At 37.6% G+C, this 22,683-nt stretch overlaps 1 protein-coding gene across 27 annotated transcripts in view; it reads right to left on the reverse strand.

The window, feature by feature from the left end:
- The window catches only part of LOC131434615 (protein muscleblind), a 961,748-nt gene that overhangs the window by 780,281 nt on the left and 158,784 nt on the right, over positions 1 to 22,683 (reverse strand). For 6 of the 27 annotated variants that reach the window (XM_058601519.1, XM_058601511.1, XM_058601508.1 and 3 more), the window contains exon 1: positions 12,935 to 14,438. The exons of 2 other annotated variants lie outside the window; for them this stretch is intronic. The gene's annotated coding sequence lies outside the window, so the exon portion shown is untranslated. Of the gene's footprint in view, positions 1 to 12,930; positions 14,445 to 22,683 lie in introns of those variants that run through there. 19 more of the 27 variants (XM_058601520.1, XM_058601518.1, XM_058601510.1 and 16 more) reach the window with 8 other exon arrangements.

Below are 22,683 nucleotides of genomic sequence, written 5' to 3' on the forward strand. Positions count from 1 at the left end.
ATAATATTGCGTTTTGTCGATAACGTTACTTCATATCTCCGGAACCAGAAGTGACAGCTATTGCATATTCGAACTTGATCAATGGTCCAATAGTATCTTTCAAACGAGCCTAAGTTTGTTGAAATCGATTCAGATATCTATGAGAAAATTGAACGGTAAAAAGCAACATGTTTTGTCACTTACGTCGCTTCTACCATTATATCTCCGGAACCGAAAATGTCAGCCATTTAACATTCAAACTTGAACCACAATTCAATAGTAGCTTTCAATCGAGCTTAGGCTTACTAAAATCGGCTCAGGCATTTCTGAAATAAATGAGCGGTAAGAAACAACGCGTTTTGTCGGTTACGTCACTCATGACATTATATCTCCGAAACCGGAATTTCCAACCGAAATTTCATCTTCGCTAGTGCCTTTCAAACGAGCCTAAGCTTGTTGAAATCGATTCAGCCATCTCTGAGAAAATTTAGCGGTAGAAAATCTTTGAAAAGTGCTCATACATTCCGAGGCTCCGTCCGAAAGTCGGTTTTGCCAGCAATTCTATCACCTTTCTATAGAGCAGTGGCGTCTCGTTTTCATGTGCACCTCGTGCACTGCACAACCGGTTGAATTGGAGGAATGAACAGCGTCTCCAACCCCATCCAAATTCAATTATTTTGTTGGAATCTTTATTCATTCGATGAAAGCAGGATGGATAGCACCAAAATCGCGTGTATTTACACGCATCTCATATACATCAGACATAAAATTTCAAGTATCTATTGTCACTGTGTTAGTGTGTTTTCCGTGCACATGAATTACTGTACAGATTCAAGAAGAGAAAGAATTACTCAGCTCAGCTCCGAGATTTGTTTGTTTAATAAAAAATCCCATCTGAAAGTATAGCGTTATCTAATTGTATTGAAAACACAAACGAACCTCCATTCCTCAATCTGCAATTTTCACTTACAACGAACTGCTACATCTGCTATCATACCATAAAGCAGTGCACAACTAGTCAATTTTGTCACGAGATGCCACTGCTATAGAGAAAGACAAAAAGCGTTGTTTTCATTGTCAGACTAGCAACTTTTTAACCGACGTTACATACGATTGTGTTTGACATTTAGCGCTGCTAATTTTAGCATTTTTTCTATTGTCCATCTACGTCAATACGCTCATTCCAGCGATTTTAAAACTGTTTTGACTGTGCCATCTTTTAAAGAATGAACGTATAATAGTTCGATAGAACCAAATCGAGCGAGTAAGATGGATGGGGAAGTAATTGGAACCCAACATCTTGTACTTTTTATTTGGCTTCATATGACTCTTGGTTTCCAAGAGCGCAATAATACTCGCAGCTGAAAGTTTTTCCTTGTTCACGAAAAGTATGCCTTATCATGGGATTTCAGTAAATCAATGCCATGACCATTCTAACGCGTTGAGTTTTACTAGGCCCCTCCAGAGCATTCGTTTGGTGTACAATCCAGGTTTCAACAACAGTTATCAATCGACGCCAAAAGTTTACTCGATTCTGCAACAGCATGACCAAACACATCTATGAAGTGCGCTCGCGTTTGTGTTTTGCGTCTGGGGTCAGCATGCGGGGCATTCAGTAATAGGATAGTTATTTCAGCAGAAGAATCTCTACCAAAATTTGATGTTTGTATCTATTTCTGTTTGCTCGCGCTTTTTGATGTATGCACTATTTAGACATAGTTTTGTGTAACTGAACTACCGCGGAATAGCAATATCTCTGGATTTTACAACACATAATTGCTCTAACTACATAACTTAGACTCAACATGGTTTCATGCCGACGCGTTCGACGTCTACAAATTTAGTATCCTATACTTCCTTTATCATACGTTCGTTACAATCACGACTACAGGTAGATTCTATCTACACCGATTTCTCCGCTGCGTACGACAAGATTAATCATCAAATAACAATCTCAAAGTTAAATAGACTAGGATTTAACGGGTCATTTCTGAATTGGCTTCACTCATATCTTACTGGTCGCGAAATGATAGTGGAAATAGGAGACTGTACAACCTTATCATTCGCCGTTACCTCTGGAGTTCCTCAAGGAAGTCACCTTGGACCGTTCATACTTTTACTTTATCTCAACGATCTAAATTTTTCGATGAAGTGCATGAAACTATCGTTCGCCGATGACTTCAAATTGTTTCATGTCATCAAATCCACAGCTGACGCAGAGTTCCTACAAGACCAGTTGAATAATTTGACTAACTGGTGTAATATCAACAGAATGGTTTTAAACGCCTCCAAATGCTCCGTCATCTCTTTTAGTCGCAAACAGTCTATAGTCAGTTTCGACTATAATATTTCACAAATTGTTCTGGAACGTACAACGTCTGTGAAGGACCTTGGTGTCCTCCTGGGCACTAAGTAAAATTTCAAGGAACACATCGAGTTTACTATCTCCAAAGCCTCCAAGCTGCTAGGATTCCTTTTCCGCGTTACTAAAGAATTCGATGATGTACATTGCTTGAAAGCATTATATTGTGCCTTAGTTCGCTCTACGCTCGAATACGCCTCGGTTGTCTGGTCACCGTACTACCAAAACGATATCCAACGCATTGAAGCAATTCAACGGAAATTTGTTCGATTTGCTCTGTGTCGGCTGCCTTGGAGAAATCCTTGGAACCTCCCAAGTTACCATGCCAGATACAAACTGATTGACCTCGATTTGTTATCTGTCCGTCGCGACGTCAGCAAGGCTACTTTTGTGGCTGATCTCCTCCAATCAAGAATAGACTGCTCCGAGCTCTTACAGCTTTTACAAATAGATATCCACCGCAGTAATCTTAGAAACTATTCTTTTCTTAGGACTCCCTATGCTAGAACTAATTATGGGTATAACGAGCCTGTGCCGAATATTCAACCACTGTTCCAATTCATTCGACTTTAATCTATCACGAAACGTTATCAAGAAATTGTTCCTAGGGTTACTATCTAATTAGTTTTAGTTAGTTTAGAAATGCTATGTTTAAGTGAAATGTATCATTTGAATGATAGTAATCTGTTGATGCTAAAGATGATGATGTTTTATGCCTGTTGGAGAACAAGTTTGATAGAAACTAACTCCACCGGGCTTTTCCCTGCTCCAAATAAACAAATAAACAAATAAACAGAACCGAAAGACTTGTCACTGTGGACTTCGTAGGCACGACGAAACTGTCGAAACCGTAATTGAATGGTGTGATCTGAAGTGCTAACTAATCCCTAACTAATGTATATATATATATCGAACTTTACTTTGATTTGTTGTGCAGATTTGCCTCAAAAATTAATGTTATGTATGTTAGAAGCCTATTATAAACAATATTTAGTTATTACCATTAGGGCATCATTCGTTTCCGCAATTCTGTGATTTTTTGTAGGGAAAATTCTAGTATAAGTTTAGTATAATGCTGGCAATGAGTCGATGATGGAACATAAAAAAAAATCAAATGTATCAATTAAATTTTGAACTACTCTTTTTTAAACATGCTCAAAAATATTATTTAGGTCTAAAACGATGTCAAGATAGACCGACATTCGAAAATAGTGACGGATTTGTAAAGAGGATTACTAAAACTCACGAAAAGACAATCAATACCATTCTGAATCAAACCACGTCAACTCAATTGAGTGCCACCAAAAAACGAATGAAATATTTTAAAGAAAAAACCTCCACTTTCAAACCTGGTCGAGTGTGTGTGTATGTGGGTGTCGGAGAAAGAAAACATGTACAACCGACGAGAACGTGAAATGTCACGAAATCCCACGTTTATCTGCGGGGCACTACAGTCTTTCCGTATGCACCCGGGAACGATGCTAGCGGATTGTTTTATTAAATCCCGAAGGTGCAGAACACGCGCTGATTCAGCTCAACGATCAGCAACAAAAACTACAACAACAACAACTACAACAACATACAAACCGACCGATTAAAGCAAACAAAACCGCAGAAATTCACGGCAGTCTCACGATGGAGCGGTATGTGTGTGTGATTTGAACCATTTCCGCAGACGACGACGACGACGACAACGACGATGAACGCAAAAATCGACGAGGGCCAACGGTAAGGTGATAATGAAGCGATGTAATTCTCCCTATCCTTTTTTCGCTTACACCACACATTCAGTGTTCGGCAGTTTGAATTGCATTTCATACCCCGTGGAAATCGGGCTCTAACTCGAAAGAAGCCAACCAAAATGCAGCGAGCAGACAGCGGGCTCGAAAAGTTGCACGACCGACGAAAAAAAAAACCGGTCCGACCGGCTCTCTCCCCCCTCGACTCATATTCTTGGTTTTGGTCTGGTTTTCAGCATATTTTATTTCTTCGATTTGGTGTGGATAGTTGTTGGTGACTGTGATTCCGGTCATGAGAAAAATCTTCATCCATTTGCAGTGCGCGATGAATTCTGGCGCGCAAAATAATTACAGGCAATGCGTCTCCTGATCTAGCGATATTTTAACCAAACAGAGCAGAAATGGTTCCAATTAAACAAACAAAACCATTACCGGGACGGGAACTCCGCCATCGCCCATCGGTTTTCTCACCGGACAGTGCAATCCGCTTTCTGGGTCGAAGTGCACTGACTAGCGAGACAGACACAGGACACAGCCACACAAGGTCCTTTAGTCACCGAACGGTAACCGGCCGTCCGGAGCCCGTAGAACGTTGATTAATGGCCGAGATAATTTTCAGCACATAGCGGAATATAAATTAGGGACCCCGAAACCCGGACAAGTGGTGTCCCCTTGGCTATTGCCGAGTGTGCACAGCACACGTGAGTCATTATTTTGACCGGAAAATTGGCTAACCTGTGCGGACCCGGGGTGACTAAAGTATACGTAACTATGTGACACGGGACGTCCGGTGGCAGACAATTCAGGGACCGACGACGGTAATACCTCTCAAGGGGTCAAAGTTCGAATGTCAGGTTCCTTCTCTATGTTGCTGCTGCTACTGCTTCTACTATTGCTGTTGCCGTTGCAGGGTTTACGGTTAGGTTATTTACTTTCGTTGGCAGTTGGTGAGGCGCGGATTGAAACAAAAAAAAAAAGAATGGAGAGACAAAACGGCACTAGGGAGATGGCTTGTTTGGTTAGGATCAAGTGATTTCCGGTGAGGAAGATTTATGCAACATTCGTGGGTTTCGGTTTACGGAAAAAGCTCCGGAGATGAATGGACCGTTTCAGTCTGTCGGGCAGCATTTTCTAACGCTTAATTATTCCAGAGATACTGGCTGATTGGGCTGTCAGGATGTTGTTGGTTGACCAGGCGCGAATAAAATTTGTTTCGGGAGGTTGGAGCTGTTTTTTCCAGTGGTTTTCTACTTTCAGAAAGTGTGTTTTTGTAACAAAAAAACAAATAAATTGTGCAGCCTCCAGAGGTGACAAAGTGCTACTAGTACATGTTCTGGCATTCAAATTGTTCTGTCGTCATTATTTTTTTTAATATTCAGTATGAGCATGTCTGTGTTGTGAATTGCAATATGACGGAGAGAGAATTATGATTAGATTAGCAACACGCGAAAACAGAAGAGTTTTAACATATTTTATTAACCAGAATAATAGCAGCCTATGAGGGGGTAAATTTTTTTTTGCGTGCGAAATACTACTGAATAGGTTCAAAATTCTTTTAAGAGAAAGACTCATTCTACTAAAATACTGTGAAATCAAGTGACATATGAGTTTACATTCACTTGTGATGCTTAGTAAATTGCTAATGCTATTTTCATGTAAATTTTATTAGTTGTACAGAAATGTGATTTTTTTGTGTTGTGCAATTTACTGTTTTTAGTGGGAGCAACAGCTGCTGGAAAGTTGAAACCGAAGATTTGCCTTGACGTTTTTTTTCTGAACTAAGATTGAGATTCAATTGAAAACCGAAACATAACACACAAAATATTCTCGCTACCAATAAAATTACAATCATGATCAGTAGAAAATGTTTACAAAGAGTAGCTAGCGTAACTAGTCTGTTTAAAGTGCGATGCACTTGAAATCTAAACGCACTGCTTATTTCTTTTCAGCACTCCAAGTGATCTGTTCTAATGACGTTTTGAAAGTGAATTGCTCATTGTGATTTAAGAATGTCGTGACAGATGGAGTCCGAAGGAGAATTTATTTTTGTATGTCAACGTTGAAAATCCAAAGTGGGTTTCTAAAACATTGAATTTTATCGAATCTATCAATAATGATATTTGTTTTTATAAAAAATGGAATTTGAGTTAAAATTAAATTATTAAGATTTAAATTGGGTGTTCAGCCACAAGTGGTGACTTTTCAGCCCTATTATATATATAAATGATTTGGTTATTACCATGAGGACATTATTTGCTTCCGCAATTCTGAGATTTTTGTATAGGGAAAATTCTAAACCTACTTTTATTGTGTAATGGGGAAAAGGAACTTATATACTAACTTACTAACTAATACAGAGAGCGAATCGATTCAATTGAAGATTGCATCGATTTTTGTCGGAATTTGCTTATAATATTATGTGACATTACATCTAATAGTTCTATATTTGTGAGTCTGGGTAACTCATTTGTACTAAACCAGGGAGGACGCTTCAAAATCATTTTCAGAATTTTATTCTGAATCTTTTGAAGCGTTTTCTTCCTGATGGAACAACAACTTGACCAAATTAATACTGCATAAATCATGGCTGGTCTGAAAATTCGTTATAAATTAACAATTTGTTTTTTAGACAGAGCTTAGAATTTCTGTTTATAAGAGGATATAAACATTTAATATATTTATTACACTTTGCCTGGATTCCTCCAATGTGATCCTTGAAAGTGAGTTTTTGTCATACGTTAAACCTAAGTATTTAGCTTGATCAGACCATGTCAATTCCAAGCCATTCCATTTGAGAATGTGATTATTGTTTGGTTTAAGAAAAGAAGCTCTTGGCTTATGAGGAAAGATAATTAATTGCGTTTTTGCTGCATTTGGTTTAATTGTCCATTTTGACAGATGATCACTGAAAATATTTAAACTTCTTTGTAGGCGACTGCAGATCACTCTTAGATTTCTACCTGTGGCTAATAGACTTGTGTCGTCACAGAACCAGGAGTCTCAAGGGAACATCGGGAAGATTTGTAATAAGAATATTAAAAATTCCATCATTACCAGAAGCCTTCATGTTTTTAAGTTTCCTAATAATTGATTTAATTTCATCAGATATCATCATCAAAATTCGTCTCAATAATGTCATCTTGTGATAACACCTGGGTTGAAATATGATCATATTTCAGTGAGACTTCATTTTCAATAGGACTCACAACGTTCAAATTAAAATTGTGGACACTCTCGAAATGCTGAGCAAGTTTTTGAGCATTTTCGCCATTTGTAAGAAGTATTTGATTTCCTTTCTTGAGAGCAGGGATTGGTTTCTGAGGTTTCTTAAGAACCTTAGAAAGTTTCCAGAAAGGTTTGGAATATGGTTTAATTTGTTCAATTTCTTTAGCGAAATTTTCATTTCGCAAAAGAGTAAATCGATGTATAATTTCTTTTTGTAAATCCTTAACTATGTTTTTCATAGCAGGATCACGAGAACGTTGATATTGTCGTCGACGAACATTCTTCAACCGAATGAGCAGTTGAAGATTGTCATCGATGATAGGAGAATTTAATTTAGTTTGAGCTTTGCGAACTAAAAGATTTCTAGCTTCGATAATGTAATGATTAAAATTATCAATTGCTGTGTCGATGTCCGCAGAATTTTCTAAAATAGTTTCATGATCCACATGATTTTTAATGTGCGATCTGTAATTCAACCAATTAGCTCTATGATAGTTGAATATAGAACTAATTGGATTAATTATAGCTTCGTTGGAAAGTCTGAATGTTACTGGAAGATGATCTGAGTCAAAGTCAGCATGTGTAATCGGTTCACTACAAATGTGACTTTGATCCGTTAGAACCAGATCAATTGTAGACGGGTTTTTCACGGAAGAGAAACAAGTAGGATTACTGAGATGAAGAACTGTGAAGTAACCAGCTGAGAGTTGATTATGAAGTATTTTACCATTACTGTTATTTTGCCTACAATTCCACTGGGCATGCTTTGCATTTAAGTCCCCTATTACGAAAAATTTCGGTCGATATCTTGTGAGTTTTTGCAAATCGCCTTTAAAGAAATTTAATTGTTCGCCGGTGCATTGGAATGGCAAATATGCTCCAGCGATGAAATAAATTCCATGAATGATTTCAACTTCGATTTCCAAGCTTTCAATAACTTTAGTATTGAAAGAAGGTAAAAATCGATGTTTAATTTGCCGTTGGACAAAAATGGCAACTCCACCACCCATTTCAGTAAACCTGTCAAATCGATGAACCACATAATGTGGATTACTTTTCAATTTGACATTTGGTTTAAGAAAAGTTTCTGTCACAATGGCAATATGAATTTTGTGAACTTTGAGAAAATTATAAAATTCTTCTTCACTCGATTTTAAAGATCGAGCATTCCAATTTAATATATTCAAATAATTATTTAACATCACTGTTCATTATAATATTATTTTCGTTCGTAATCTTCCAATCCATCAACCAAGACTCGACATTCTCCTCTTCGTCCGATTTGAAATGGGACTTTTACTTCCGAGAGAAAAGTAGAAAGCTCAGTACGGAATGCTTTGAAGTCGGCAATCATCACCGTCACTGGTGGCATAGATTGCTGTTTCTTCCCACAACGACAAGCGTCCATTTTGGGAATTTTTAAAGAATTTTCTTCTATGTCGCTACAATCGGATTCAGGAAGAATCTCGTAAATATTGTTAAACGGCATAGAATCAACGGAAGGGAAATCCGTCCGTTGTCTTTTATTTTTACATTCAGATTCTATAAGATCGTGAATGTTATTAGATCGAAGAATAGTTCTTTGAATAGCTAGCCTTAAAACATTTCTTAGTCTTGAAAAAGACTGATTATATTAGAATATCACTCTTTGTATAGCCTTGAGAAAGGCTGACTAATTGTTAGTCTTTAAAAAGACTGTTAGTGATTCAGGTAGCCTTGAAATAGACTGAAGCCTCGAATCAATTAAACTCTATGTTGAATTTATCGAGAATTTTTTGTCAAGTATAATGTATGAAACGCGCAGTTCGTGCTCTCATTTGGACTTCGATCGTCGGGAGCAGCAGTCGCCAGTAATAAGAGCAAACCTTTTGTGTGGTGCAAAACCTCAAACGCAGAGCCAGTTTCCCTCCAAAGAAGATCAATTTCATCTTTCTGCTGCCGGTCGTTTGCATTGGAGCAAAATGCAACGAAAAATGGACGAAAATAGGTAACATTATGCCAAATCAGCCCTTCAAATAGCTTCAAATTTTATCCAAAGAACTATGAAGATTGCTTCTTGGTAAATTGGTAATTAAAACCATCAGTGTAATGCAAACCTGGGATAATTTGATAAGTTTTGTGCAATTTTTGCAGTGCAAAATTCGCCACAGTGTTTAATATCGTTTATATCCAAACAGTGTTTTATATCTTAGAGAATTACATAATTTGATCCTTCTGAATGCCAAAAATTAATCCCGTACGGCCTTTTGGTAGTTTCTTTCACTGGTATATTCAATTCCAAAAAGAAGAAATCGACATCAACATTATTAAATACTCAAAGAATTATGTGAAATTTTCCTTCATTATACTGTATGCGGCCCATTTTCAACCAGTTGTAGTTTGTAGTAGAATTTTCTGCTGATTTCCTATATAAAATGCATAGCATCGATTCAGAATAGATAGACACCTTCATAAAAGGTTTTTTTTAGAACCACCATTATTTTATCATAAAGAACTATACTTGTTATTTCGTATTATTTATTTGTATGTCAGAATGTTCAATGTAACTAATCTGTTGTTTAGGTGTAACGTTTCAAATTCTAGTAAGAAAAAGTGGAAAGCTTGCACAATTCACACAATCGATCAACTAATTGATATTCGGATGTATGAAGAAAGAGTGTCAGTTATATTCGTATTCACGACATCCAGTTATATATCTGACATTGCACACCCGTACTTTTTTTAGAACTATCGTTCAACAAAATAAATTCAAATGTTTTGCATAATACAAAGCATCATTCGAGCAACATTTTGTAGAAATATTTGATAAATAAGCCGATGAAGGAGTATTTTTAAGGACGCTTCTTACAAATGGAATGAGTAGTCTCGGGCCTAACGAAGAAAAAGTCAATTTTTTACCGTGAACACATTTTTGTTCTTCAGTATCTCGATCTAGAGCGATACACTTGGTACATTGGTCTTCTAACATTTTGATGCCCTTTGAAAAAAATAAAAGATGTGTCAAGGCCTTCAAAATAGGCTTCAGTTTCTGCAAAGCCCTCAGCATTCAACGAAATTCTGACATTTCTTTCTCTAAAGAAACCTTTTCGGGTTTGGAAATAGATAATAGTGGCTAGGGGTCAGGTCTGGAGAATACTGGGGATGGAGGACCAATCCGTACCGCAAATCATTCAATTTCACCGTTGCTGTTTTATCAGGACACAAAACATGTCTTTTCCATAGTTTGATGAAAACTAGAACTCGTCTGATACCAGTCTGGTATTTTACATGTAGAAAGTGTGTGCAAATTTAGAAAAAAAAAATTGTTAAACAGTTTTCGAATGACGATTGACACGGAATTTCAAAACCTGGTTTCGACATAAGCGCGTTTAAAGTTTATTTTCTGTAAAATCGAAGGAAACAATTTATTTTTCTCCGTATTTTGTCAAAATAAAAAATTTAAGAGTTGTTTTTCACAAAAAAAATTGAATTGAAAATTTCACTTCTTGAAATATTTTATTATGAGAAAATACAAAGAAAAAAATTAATATTTCAAAAGTGTTAGACCCTACTCGCCCCCAAAGCTGTGCTTAGTGCTGGATATTAATTTGGTTTAACAGTTGTTATTACATTTGACATTCAGAAAATATAAGCAAAACAACACACCCAGCATTCGTATTTCAATTGTATTCGTCTTTTTATTGTATTTTATCTTCCGTCGTATTCAACTTCTTGTGCCTTCCGACTTTATGGTGTATTTGACGTTATGGTTAATCGACTTTTTGCCGTATTTATTCGACCATTTGACGCATTCGGGCTTTTGTTCGTCGACGTTTTGTTATTCGACTTTCTGTCATTCGACATTCTGTCATTCGACTTTCTGAAATTCGACATTTTAGTACATATTCGATGGAACTACTAAGTCGCACCGGTTATTCACTGTTTACGGAAAATATTTTTTACTAATCCAAAGTTTTTCAATTTTTTTTTGTTTTGGCTTAAAAAAATTCTTTCGATCATCAATCGAACTAATACCTTTAAATCCACCATTTGTCACGGAATTCACGTACATTAGATAAATGTTGAACAGATTGGGAAGCAACTTGTAATATTCCCCGTATGACATGACTATTTACCGATCGGTAGCGAAATCCGAAGTTCGGCAACAAGACAGATTCCTACCCATCGTTTGTGATTAAATTCCAAGGGAATAATTTTCATCATCATCATCATCATGTTGCTATTTATAACTGTTTCCCAACGAGGAACTTATTTTTGACCGAAATCCCCCCAAATCTGTTCCAAAGTGTCAACCACAACGCATGTTAGTCGAACCACCCGAGAATGAAGCTAAGAAACAAACAAGGGGAAAATATACAAAAATATTCACATCTATCCGTCGGTGTTCCTCTTTCTTGCACCCGCTCGGCCCACCGACACAGTTCCCAGGCCTACTCGAGTTTATAATGCAGATACCGTGTGTGTGTGATTGTGTTGGTGTCCACAACCGGTGACGACTGTTCTTTTCGTTTGCTCGTTTTGGTTACTCATTTTCCCTTTCGTTTAGACGAGCATTTCGAGTTGGACCAGAGTCCCCGAGTCCGAAACACTTGGAAAAGTGTACGCTGTGTAACCCGCATACAGGCAAGTTTCTGCGGGGGCTCCAAGTCCCGTGGTTTGATCGACGTAGTTTCTCGAATACACTCACATGTTGACTTTGCGACTTTACTCCACACTCGCTAGCTTAGTTCGTGTGCGGAGAGCTTGAAAGTAGCCGGACACGTGATAGGGTATCCCGTATGAATGACCGTTCCGAGGTACTCGGTACTGGTCAGATGGTCAAGTATTAGATCAAGTGTTCCTCCATACCATTCGTTTGTGAAGATCGAAAACTTAGAATCATAGTTCTAGAACTTAGCATTTCAAATCTGGTTAACAGGGATCTTACGTCCAAAAAAAAGTACTTCGTACCCGAACCGATTTGACAGATACCAAGCTCTCGTTAGAACGTCAATCTTTCCGGTCCGACTCCTCGATTCACCGGGGACACCCTAATTTAATACTTTTGAATGATATTTATGTTTTCGCATAGCTCAATTCTGTGAACTGTCTGGCGCGGTTCGCAAGACCCGCAAGAAGTGTAAATAATTGCATTCTGGTGTTGGTGCCACACTGAACAAGGAACCTGTATCGAAAATCCCAACACAACTGAACTCACGCCGCAGAAGAAGAAAAAAAAGTCAACTGCCGGCTCTTATCTCGGTTCGAGTTTACTCCTTTTATTCACTGCTAAACAAGCCGTAAAGCCACATTTTGTGCAACACTTCAAAAATTTGTAAGTGTGTATATATGAGAGAAACCGCTTTTGGATAGGTTGCAGCGGAACGGTTGAACCGGGAAAGAAGTAAAATAAGTTGAATAAACACACCAGATACAGTCGATTCACGCTAAAAGCTGCAATTGACAAAGTTGGAAATACAGCTCTGGGTTACACAAAACTTTCCTTTTTTCGCTCAAAACCGACAGTTCGAGCAATAGCTTTTCATGAAATTTTCATAAACTCTCTTTTGTTCACAAAAGCGCAGAAAATTTGTGCAGATTTTATGAGGGTGAAACAGTATAAAGATAAGGAAAAAATTTCTTCACCTACAATTTTTGCGAATTCTGGTGTTGAGTCCGTTGTCAAGCTGTGCTCCGACTGCTGTTTGTTTTTCTTTTTTTTTCTTTTTTTCTTGCTCCGTTGATGACGACTATAACCTGTTCGCTGCTCTGCTTTATGTTTTCGCCGTCAGACGTATCAATTTGGATCTTTGATGTACTACACTCTCTTTTTTTTTCACGTACACACCTTCGCGATTCCGTCACACTTTCTTCAGCTTTTGTGCTTCGACGGCGTTGTGCGCCTCTTAAAAATATTTACGATTTTCTCGGAAAATTTATTGGAATAATTTTTCACACACTGATTCTTTCCTTCTTTGGAAGCGATCGGTTGGGGAAATGGATTTTCTTCTACCTTGTGCCTTCCTTCCGAGTGCGAACCGTTCGGTAATTAACGCTGGCGTCGGAGAAGGTGCAACAAACTTTCGTTAATTTTGATGAATTTTCATGAGCATATTTTTCACGAAGCACTTCTTCTTCACGATGCTGACGAAGACTTCGAAACTTTTCTTTTTTTTTTGGTTATTTGGAGAAGAATGCACTGCTAGCAACACTTACGGGAAAGAACTTCGTTTTAGCTTGCGGAGGAATAAAAATGTTCCTCCTTAAGGTTGCTTCTGTCTTCCATTTAATTGCTAGTTACAATCTATAGTTTTGTCCTTCAGCAACTCATAGGTTCACTTTGGTTTCAAGGGACCAAACGAACCGCGGACCCAGAAACACACAATGACAGCTACAGGAAGGTGTCTGTCGAAAAGCTGGTGACAGCTGTTTATTTATCTATTGTTCTTTTCGGCGTACGCCTACTGTTTTTTTTTCCTGTGTCACCCCGTGTGGTGGTGAATGCGAAGCTACACGCTGTCTCGGCAGTAAACGGAAACTTAACGGAAATACGGATTACTGGAAAACCGTGGGCGGGAAATAAATCAATCGAAACGACTAAGCGGCTTCTTGTTCTTGGCAAACTTTGCGCAAAAGTCTTGATCGTTATTTTTTCGGCAAAGATGGAGCGTTTTTATATGTTTTCGCGTTAGTTTTTCTCTTTCGCCGGTTAGATAGTTGAAGACAACACACAGTAAACTTTTTCGACGTCGTCACGATATTCGTCCGTTTTGCTGTGTCACACTATAATTTGCCTACTCGAAACGGTCCGAAGCAAAGATTTTCCGGATATCTATTTTTTTCTTCTCCTCGGAACAGAACGTGGCCTGGTGAGTTTTCCACGACACGACACTGACACTTTCGGCGCTTTCCGTTCAGTTCTTCGCTTCGCTGTCGCGACTAGTTTTTCCTCCCGTTTCGAACAGTAAATATTTACTTTTTCGTTTTTTTTTATTTGGGATGCGGCAAGATAGATTATATATGTGTAATATATAGTAGTATATATATAATTCACCGGATTTACATTAATAAGCAATAAGCGGCAAAAATTTCTGCGGGGATGCGAAACAGCGCGACCTTCCTTAAACGTTGTCGCTCGTAGACTGACTTGAACGGAAAACTCTAAATTTATAACCGAGCGCAAAAAGTCTTACTGGTTTGTGGCGAAGCTCCAAGCGCACGAGCATTTACACGACCTCGGGATCTCCCTTTGGATATCGTGGTAGTATCGTATGATTCACACACCGGAGTCCGCTCGCGCTCTCTTTTTTCACTCACTTGCCCAGCTAACCGCACGCACGCCGCGAATGTACGCTCTGGTAGCGAATGCTCTCTTCTTCCGGAAATACGATATCAAATCATTCTCTCTCGTTGCTTTGCCGAAGTGGCCATTCGTTCGCAAGCACACGTATTCTTGTATGTGTGTTTGTGATCAATCGCAGCACGAGTACGACACAATAAGACATGTCTATCGAAAGTGAGCGTTCGCGTGAGCTCGCGAGATAGGGGAACACACCGGTGAGCGATTCGCACAGAGAGGCTCTTATTCTCTTTTATTGAACACAATGAAACCACGTGTGCGTGCGGATGCCATAAAACACACACGTGCGCGGTATTGTGGAAATCGTTCGCTATAAAAAGGGGACCGCGTGAGGTAAACGATACTCTCGTTTACTCTCCAGAAAAAAAAAGAGAAAATGAATGTGCGCGTGGAAAATGTGAGCAACGGTGGGGAAGTTTCGGTGTGGAATATTTTATGCTCGAAGATAATGCATCTTTTATGTTTCGTATATTTCATTAGGCAGACATGCAGCTAACATGTTTTTACTGTATTTTTATCGTTTCATCTTCGGCTAGTCAGTGCCTAGCAGTTCAAAATAAGCTTCTAGTGCACCAAAACAGATCATGTCTCAAATACCATTTGAGTATTTTTTATTGTTATTAATAAATTTTTCTCGTGTCTCCAGTCACTGCCATGTGAGATTTCCGACTAATGAATGAAAACCAAAACTATTGCATTTTTTATATTTATTTGTCGGCTTGATCTACACTAGAGATGAGCCACCCGTTCGCGAACGGTTCAAAAGAACTAGTTCTTCTAAAAGAATGAGTTCATAAGAGTTCCTTATTGAATAATAATAGTTCTCTATGTTACTCAATGGAAATTGAAGTGATCGAATACTTTGAGAGAGTGTACACAATAACTGCGTTGTATTTGATTTTAAGAAAATGGTAAAACTTTTATGCATTGGCGATCTTTAAAAAAGTACACAACAGAGATTGATTATTGGTACATGGTAAAAAGCACTTACTATTATTGAATTTGTTTACTATAAAATATAACTTATGGTTCTCATATTGTTGTCCGAGGAACATACAAAATTTCAGAAAAACGAAAGAACAGTTCAATAGAACTTTTGGTAGAACTATCATGTTCCGAGTGATTCTTTAAAATGAACGGCTTTGCCCATCTTTAATCTACTATAGATTACCTACACTAACAGGAAAAATCATTGTACACGTTATTTGACTTTCTCCCTTTTGATTTGGTTCGTACACACTGTCGTCTTTTAATTGTGTTTTTCAAAAGTTTTACCATGCTGAAAAAAATAGATTTAAAGAAATAAAAATCTTTTTAAATCCATATTGTTCGTATTTTCAAACAGTACTGTAGGACTCATCGAAATACTTTTTTTGATTCTTAAAAATAAACAGGAAAGTTCTGAAAATTTCATACGTTTTTTATGAGAAAATCAAGCGAGTCCTTCTTCAAGATTTTGACTATTCTCCCCGGTACTTCCGGAACCGGGAGCTAAGAATCGTTTGAAACTCGTTTTTTAGCCAAAAACCAATAAAAACTGCAAATAGAAACAGTTTTGAGTCAAAGTTTGAAGAACTTTAACATTGTCTATGTCGTCGTAGTAAATGACAGTTGGAAATTACTATGTGATTCCAAAACCGGGAGTCACATTCAGCAAAACAAATTAGGAATTTTGCATGAGGTCACAAGATTTGCCATTTGAATATCAGGTTGTGAAAATCAGTAACGAATTCTCTATGATATAGCAATGAGCTGAATTTAGGAGTTTTTCCACATTGAGAACTGAAAGTTAAACTAATATTTAAGGGCTGGGGTCCACTAGGAGATTGATAGTACCTATTAGCTCTCTCCGGACTGTACCAGCCTAGATGCCGTGTGGAATCCGGCGGAAAAAAATGAACCAAGAATAGATCCACTGGGTTCCTGCTTCTATGTCGTAAAAGGCGACAATTGCAGGAGTTTCTTTTCCCTTTCAGTTATCAGATATTTTCAATGTTTTACTTGTGATTACTCTATTTTACTAAATCATCTCTTTATTCAACCTATCAATTTCCGTCTAGCTTCGGAGAAAAGTTTTATTAGGAATGATTTCTTCTTCCATGTTATTGATTGTCTTTCAGGATTATAAAATGAATGATAAAAATCAACCATTGCGCAAATCCGTTTATATTACAAAATTAATAACAGAGATAACATATATCGGTATATTGAAAACATAGTAAAAAACACTTGATATTAATATTTCAAACAGTAAATTAATAGTTTTCTCGGTAGCCGGCTGCCCAGATCAACTAATATAACCAATTAATAATTTTAATAAATAATTAAATCAACTTTTTTGTCTAAATCCTATTCGCTCGTTTATTTTGTATCACGTAGTTTCATTTATAAAAACGTGCTTAATCCACCTAGCAGTGAGATGATACCTTTTTTTTATCAATCCGCATGTGTTTTTTTGCATGACTAAAAAAAACGCGAAAGGTAGATGCATAAACGAGTGACTGCATACTCGACAGGCGGCTGTCCGGAGTTTTGTCAATTTAGGAGATAGACTGTTTCGTGCATTATATTGCCAGCACAAAGTAACACATAAAACGATAATACTTTAAAACATTCTTGGTAGCCGGCTACCCAGAGCAATAAACATATGATAACATTATTAAAACATTTACTAACAAAGTATCCTCTCCTGTGATGCATGTGGGAATGCAGAGGATTCCTCGGTTCTTAGTAGCAACATGCATCGAACTAACAATCCTTTCCCTCCCAAGTAGATCTGCATTCGGACGTGGCCGGCGTCGGTATTGATCAGCATGCATGGTTCAATACAGTTTGCACAGTGTGAAACAATGTGTTATTCCCAAACATGTTACTTCAAAAAATCATTTTGCAATCTCAATTGGTCCAGATCAATAACGGAGTAGCAACACACGGGCGGTCTCTAATGCTAATGCTAATTGAGAACTGGAAGTTAAACTAATATTCGAAAAAAATAGCCGAAAACACTACTGATAAGTTCACTACATTCTTCCTAATTTCATTTCAGTGGATTTTTATTCATTCAATTGATGGTCCTATATTCGTCCTATTAATAATCGATTGCGATATCAATCAAAACAAAATATTGCGCTATTACATTCTTAGGTTAAAAATGACAGTATTCAGTTCTATTCAAAAAGCCTAATGCCAACTGTGAGAAAACATACGATATTTTTAGAAATTTTTTTTGAATCAATTCGACTTTAAATAATTTATTGGGTCGTTTTCGTTTCTTTTCGTTTTACAGGAAAAATTTTACTGTAAGATTAACTAGATTGGCACTTTTGAAAATATGAAAATATCAGATACACATACAATTAAACACACACACACACACACACACACACTTAACAGCGATATGTTGACATATATCGGAATGAAAGCAGTGAAACTAGATTTACCATAATCATTATTTCATTAGTATTTAACACGCACTTTCTAGTAACATTCGAAGCCGAAAGTTGAAATATAAATATCAATAAAATAATTAAACTAATGTCACGGATAAAAAAAGTACTTGTAGATGGTAATTTGAAAAAGATTTTTTTCATACCATTTTAAAAAAACTTGGCAGCCTTGCGATACGAAATGAGATGAAAACAAGGTACAATCAAGTGAGTTTAGTGCAAATTTTCATCTCATATTTTTGAAGATTTTTATCGCTCAGCGTGTAATTGTAGAAGTTTTCAATCGTTGATTAAACCACTGAAAAGTTAACATTACTAGTTACGAAGTTATCCATGATTTTACTTCTTCTTAGATGCACATAAATGGAGCGTCGCAGTTCACGCAAATTTACTTGGAAGAACATTTAATATTGTGTCTAAAACTCGATGAAATTGAACTCATTGAAATAAAAACAACGAATACCGATAGCGACCACCGCGACTGGAACCAAGAATCATTCGGTCACAAAGTACGTCTGTTAATCGACTGATCCAAAGAAGCACACATCTCCTTGGTTGGTGCATTTAAATTCATATAGTCGCACCTGCTATCAGAATGCAAGTTACAGTCGAAACCAGTAAAATTCATGCTGATCTAACATTTAGTCATTAAAAATGAAATTTTCTGTCATTCGATGAATTAAGTCTTCATGAATTACATCGAACGAGCTATTAAGTCACCTGTAAAATCCAATTTTTTTTGGTGTGTAATTATATGAACACGTTTTGAGACGAATCAATTAGTTTATATTCGGAAACTTGACGAACCGTAAAACTTGAGCCGAAAATGTTTCCTAATATGTAAGTGAATTTATTTTTACCTCATATTTAATGGAAATACCTGTTTTGATCATCCTAGTGGTGAAATAAAACCTTTCTTATATCGATCAAATTCTCAAATTCTTCGATACTCAAATGACCCGAGTTGGCGGTTAAATGCATAGGGCACTGGTCTCACAATCCAGTTGTAGTATGTTCGAGCCCTGACCTGGAAGGATTTGTAGTGTTAGTAGAATCAGAGCACCAGCCATGCATTGGTTCTGTACACTCTGAATCTGATGGCTGCGAAGTCTGTTGAAACAGATGGTCAAATTCCACAACAGAAATGTAGTACCAAGGCTTTGCTCGATACTCGAATGTATCGCCGGAATCGGTTTGCTTGGCCGTCCACTGATAATGGCTACCGATTAGAGTAGTTTTGAGTCAGTGTACAAATTTTTTTAAGTATTTTGTTTCGCCCCTTTAAGTGATGGTATAAAATTTTTAACACACTTTATCCTATAATACTAACCGGAAGTCAGATACAAATGAAATTCAGTTGTTTGTATTGGACCACTAGCTGAATTACCCTGCGTTGCTCGGAAATGTTTCGTGAAGGGAAGGCCGAAAAAAATTCTCGATGTTGTCCTGCTTAGTGAAACTTAGACGGAAACCCGATCGAACAATACTCCGTTTATGTTCAGACTGCGAATGATCGGTGTCCCATCTCAGATCTCACAATAATCATAATTTTCATGGTATTCTCGACAAATTGGGTCAGTTTTATATTTGAACCCTATTGTTAGGAACATTTAAAACATCTTTCTCTCTATAAATACCTTCTTAATAACCTCCGAGTTTCATATCTATATGTGCTTGTAACGAGCTTCCGTACTTCCTCGTCACAATCGATCTACAATACCTTTGGCTTCCATGCATATAATCACTTGCTATTACCTCCTCTTTATAAAAATTTTATGACATCATTTTTTTTTTCATAAATACGTTTATTTCTTAAGGCAGTTTACATAAGTTTTTCTTCGCCGTAGCATCACTTTTACATAATATTCTTATCCTAATTTAATTCTAACATAGTCACAACGTTTTGCATTTATTAAAACATATTCTCTTATTACTTAAATATCATCTTAGGTAACTCGTCATTAATTATGAAATCTACTCGGAAATATTATTTGAACCAAACGATTAACTTCTATAAATTATAAAATAAGCTGTTATTTTCAGACATTTTGTTAATAATTTCATAAACTGTTTCGAGTTTGTTTGTATCATTACATTATTTTTATTCTAATTTAGCTATTGGTTGAACTCATGGACGCAGCTGGGATCAGAACTAAGTCTTGAAAGGGGCCTTTATTAAATTGAAACTCCAGTTTTCTTTATGAAATGATAAATAAGTTTCATGTATGAAAGGTCACGACAAGCGAGAATGTCTCGAACTGGGATATTGGATAGTCTACCTTGGGTACGCAAAGAATTTATTAGTTGAGATCTGACATCACGATACTCTACGCATGTCCAAACGACATGATCAATATCTCGATAACCTTCGCCACAAGCACAATGATTAGTCTCGGAGAGCCCAATTCGAAGGAGATGTGCATCTAACGTGTAGTGATTGGACATGAGTCTGGACATCACACGAATGAAATCTCTACTCACATCCAGTCCCCTGAACCATGCCTTTGTCGATATTTTCGGAATAATTGAGTGCATCCACCGACCCAGATCATCTTTATCCCAAGAAGCTTGCCAGCTGGCAAGTGTTCTTTGGCGAGACGAGCTATAGAATTCGTTGAAAGCAATTGGTCTCTCATAAATTTCACCCTCAATAGCACCACGTTTGGCTAAAATATCGGCTCTTTCATTGCCAGGAATGGAGCAATGAGCCGGGACCCAGACTATAGTGATTAGATAATTATTGTTCAATATGTCGTTCAGGCACTGTTTTATTTTGCCCAGGAAAAACGGTTCAGTCTTGCCAGTCATGTTTGAGCGAATGGCTTCAATTGCACTCAGACTATCTGTGAAGAGGAAATAATGGTTTGGAGATAATGTGACGATTACACTCAAACTATAATGAACTGCTGCTAACTCTGCTATATAAACAGATGCAGGTTCTTGAAGCCTAAATGAGGCCGAAACATTATTGTTGAACATACCAAACCCTGTCGCTTCTTCAATTCGCGATCCGTCCGTGTAAAACATTTTCTCAGAGTCAATATGCCTGAACTTACTTGAAAATATTTTTGGGATTTCCGTCGAACGTAGATGATCCGGGATTCCACGCACTTCGCGCTGCATGGATGTATCGAAAAATAAAGTTGAGTCAGGGACATTTAGGAGGCTGACACGGATAGGAATATATCTTGAAGGGTTGATTTCCTGTGACATATGGTTAAAATATACTGTCATGAATTTTGTTTGAGATCGAAGCTCGACTAGTCGTTCGAAATTATTAATTACCATGGGATTCAGCACCTCACATCTTATTAGCAGGCGTGATGAAAGCTCCCAAAATCGATCTTTTAATGGAAGAACTCCCGCCAGAACTTCAAGACTCATTGTATGTGTCGAATGCATGCACCCTAAAGCAATTCGCAAACAACGATACTGAATTCGCTCCAGTTTGATAATATGAGAGTTTGCAGCGGAACGAAAGCAAACGCATCCATATTCCATCACTGAAAGTATCGTTGTCTGATACAATTTTATTAGATCTTCCGGATGAGCACCCCACCAAGATCCTGTTATTGTTCGAAGAAAATTTACTCTTTGTTGGCATTTTGTTATCAGAAACCTAATGTGTCCTCCCCACGTGCATTTGGAATCGAACCACACCCCGAGGTATTTAAAAGTTAAAACCTGTTGGATCATTCTTCCCATCATATGGAGCTGAAGCTGCGCGGGATCATGCTTTCTTGAAAAGACGACTAACTCTGTTTTCTCCGCAGAGAATTCGATACCAAGATGAACAGCCCAATCGGACAAGTTATCTAAGGTATCTTGCAATGGTTTATGCAGATCAATAGCTTTGGGTCCAGTAACTGAAACCACGCCATCATCTGCCAATTGTCTTAGTGTACATGGGGTTACTAGACAGCTGTCAATGTCATTTACGTAAAAATTATAGAGGAGCGGACTGAGGCATGAGCCTTGCGGGAGACCCATGTAACTATTTCTGAGTGTTGCCAAATCGCCATGTGAAAAATGCATGTGTTTCTCTGACAAAAGGTTGTGCAAATAATTATTTATAACCGCTGGGAGTCCATTTTGGTGAAGCTTGTCTGAAAGAACATCAATGGAAACTGAATCAAATGCTCCTTTAATGTCTAAAACTACAGATGCCATTTGTTGCTTTTGAGCGAAGGCAATTTGGATGTCTAACGAAAGTAATGCAAGGCAATCATTCGTCCCTTTATTTCTACGGAAGCCAAACTGAGTATCTGACAACAAACCGTTCGTCTCGACCCAAGTGTCGAGACGTCGTAGAATAATTTTTTCGAACAATTTTCTGATGCAGGACAACATCGCAAAGGGTCTATATGAGTTGTGATTGGAAGCTGGTTTCCCCGGTTTTTGAATGGCGATAACTTTCACTTGTCTCCAGTCAGGTGGAACAATATTTTGCTCAAGAAACTTGTTGAACAATTCCAACAAACGTCTTTTTGCGAGGTTGGGCAGATTCTTCACCAAGTTGAATTTAATTCTGTCCAACCCTGGAGCGTTATTGTTACAAGACAAGAGTGCTATAGAAAATTCCATCATTGAAAA

Source organism: Malaya genurostris, chromosome 3, assembly GCF_030247185.1.
Source record: "Malaya genurostris strain Urasoe2022 chromosome 3, Malgen_1.1, whole genome shotgun sequence".
In the NCBI taxonomy this organism is placed as follows: Eukaryota; Metazoa; Arthropoda; class Insecta; order Diptera; family Culicidae; genus Malaya; species Malaya genurostris.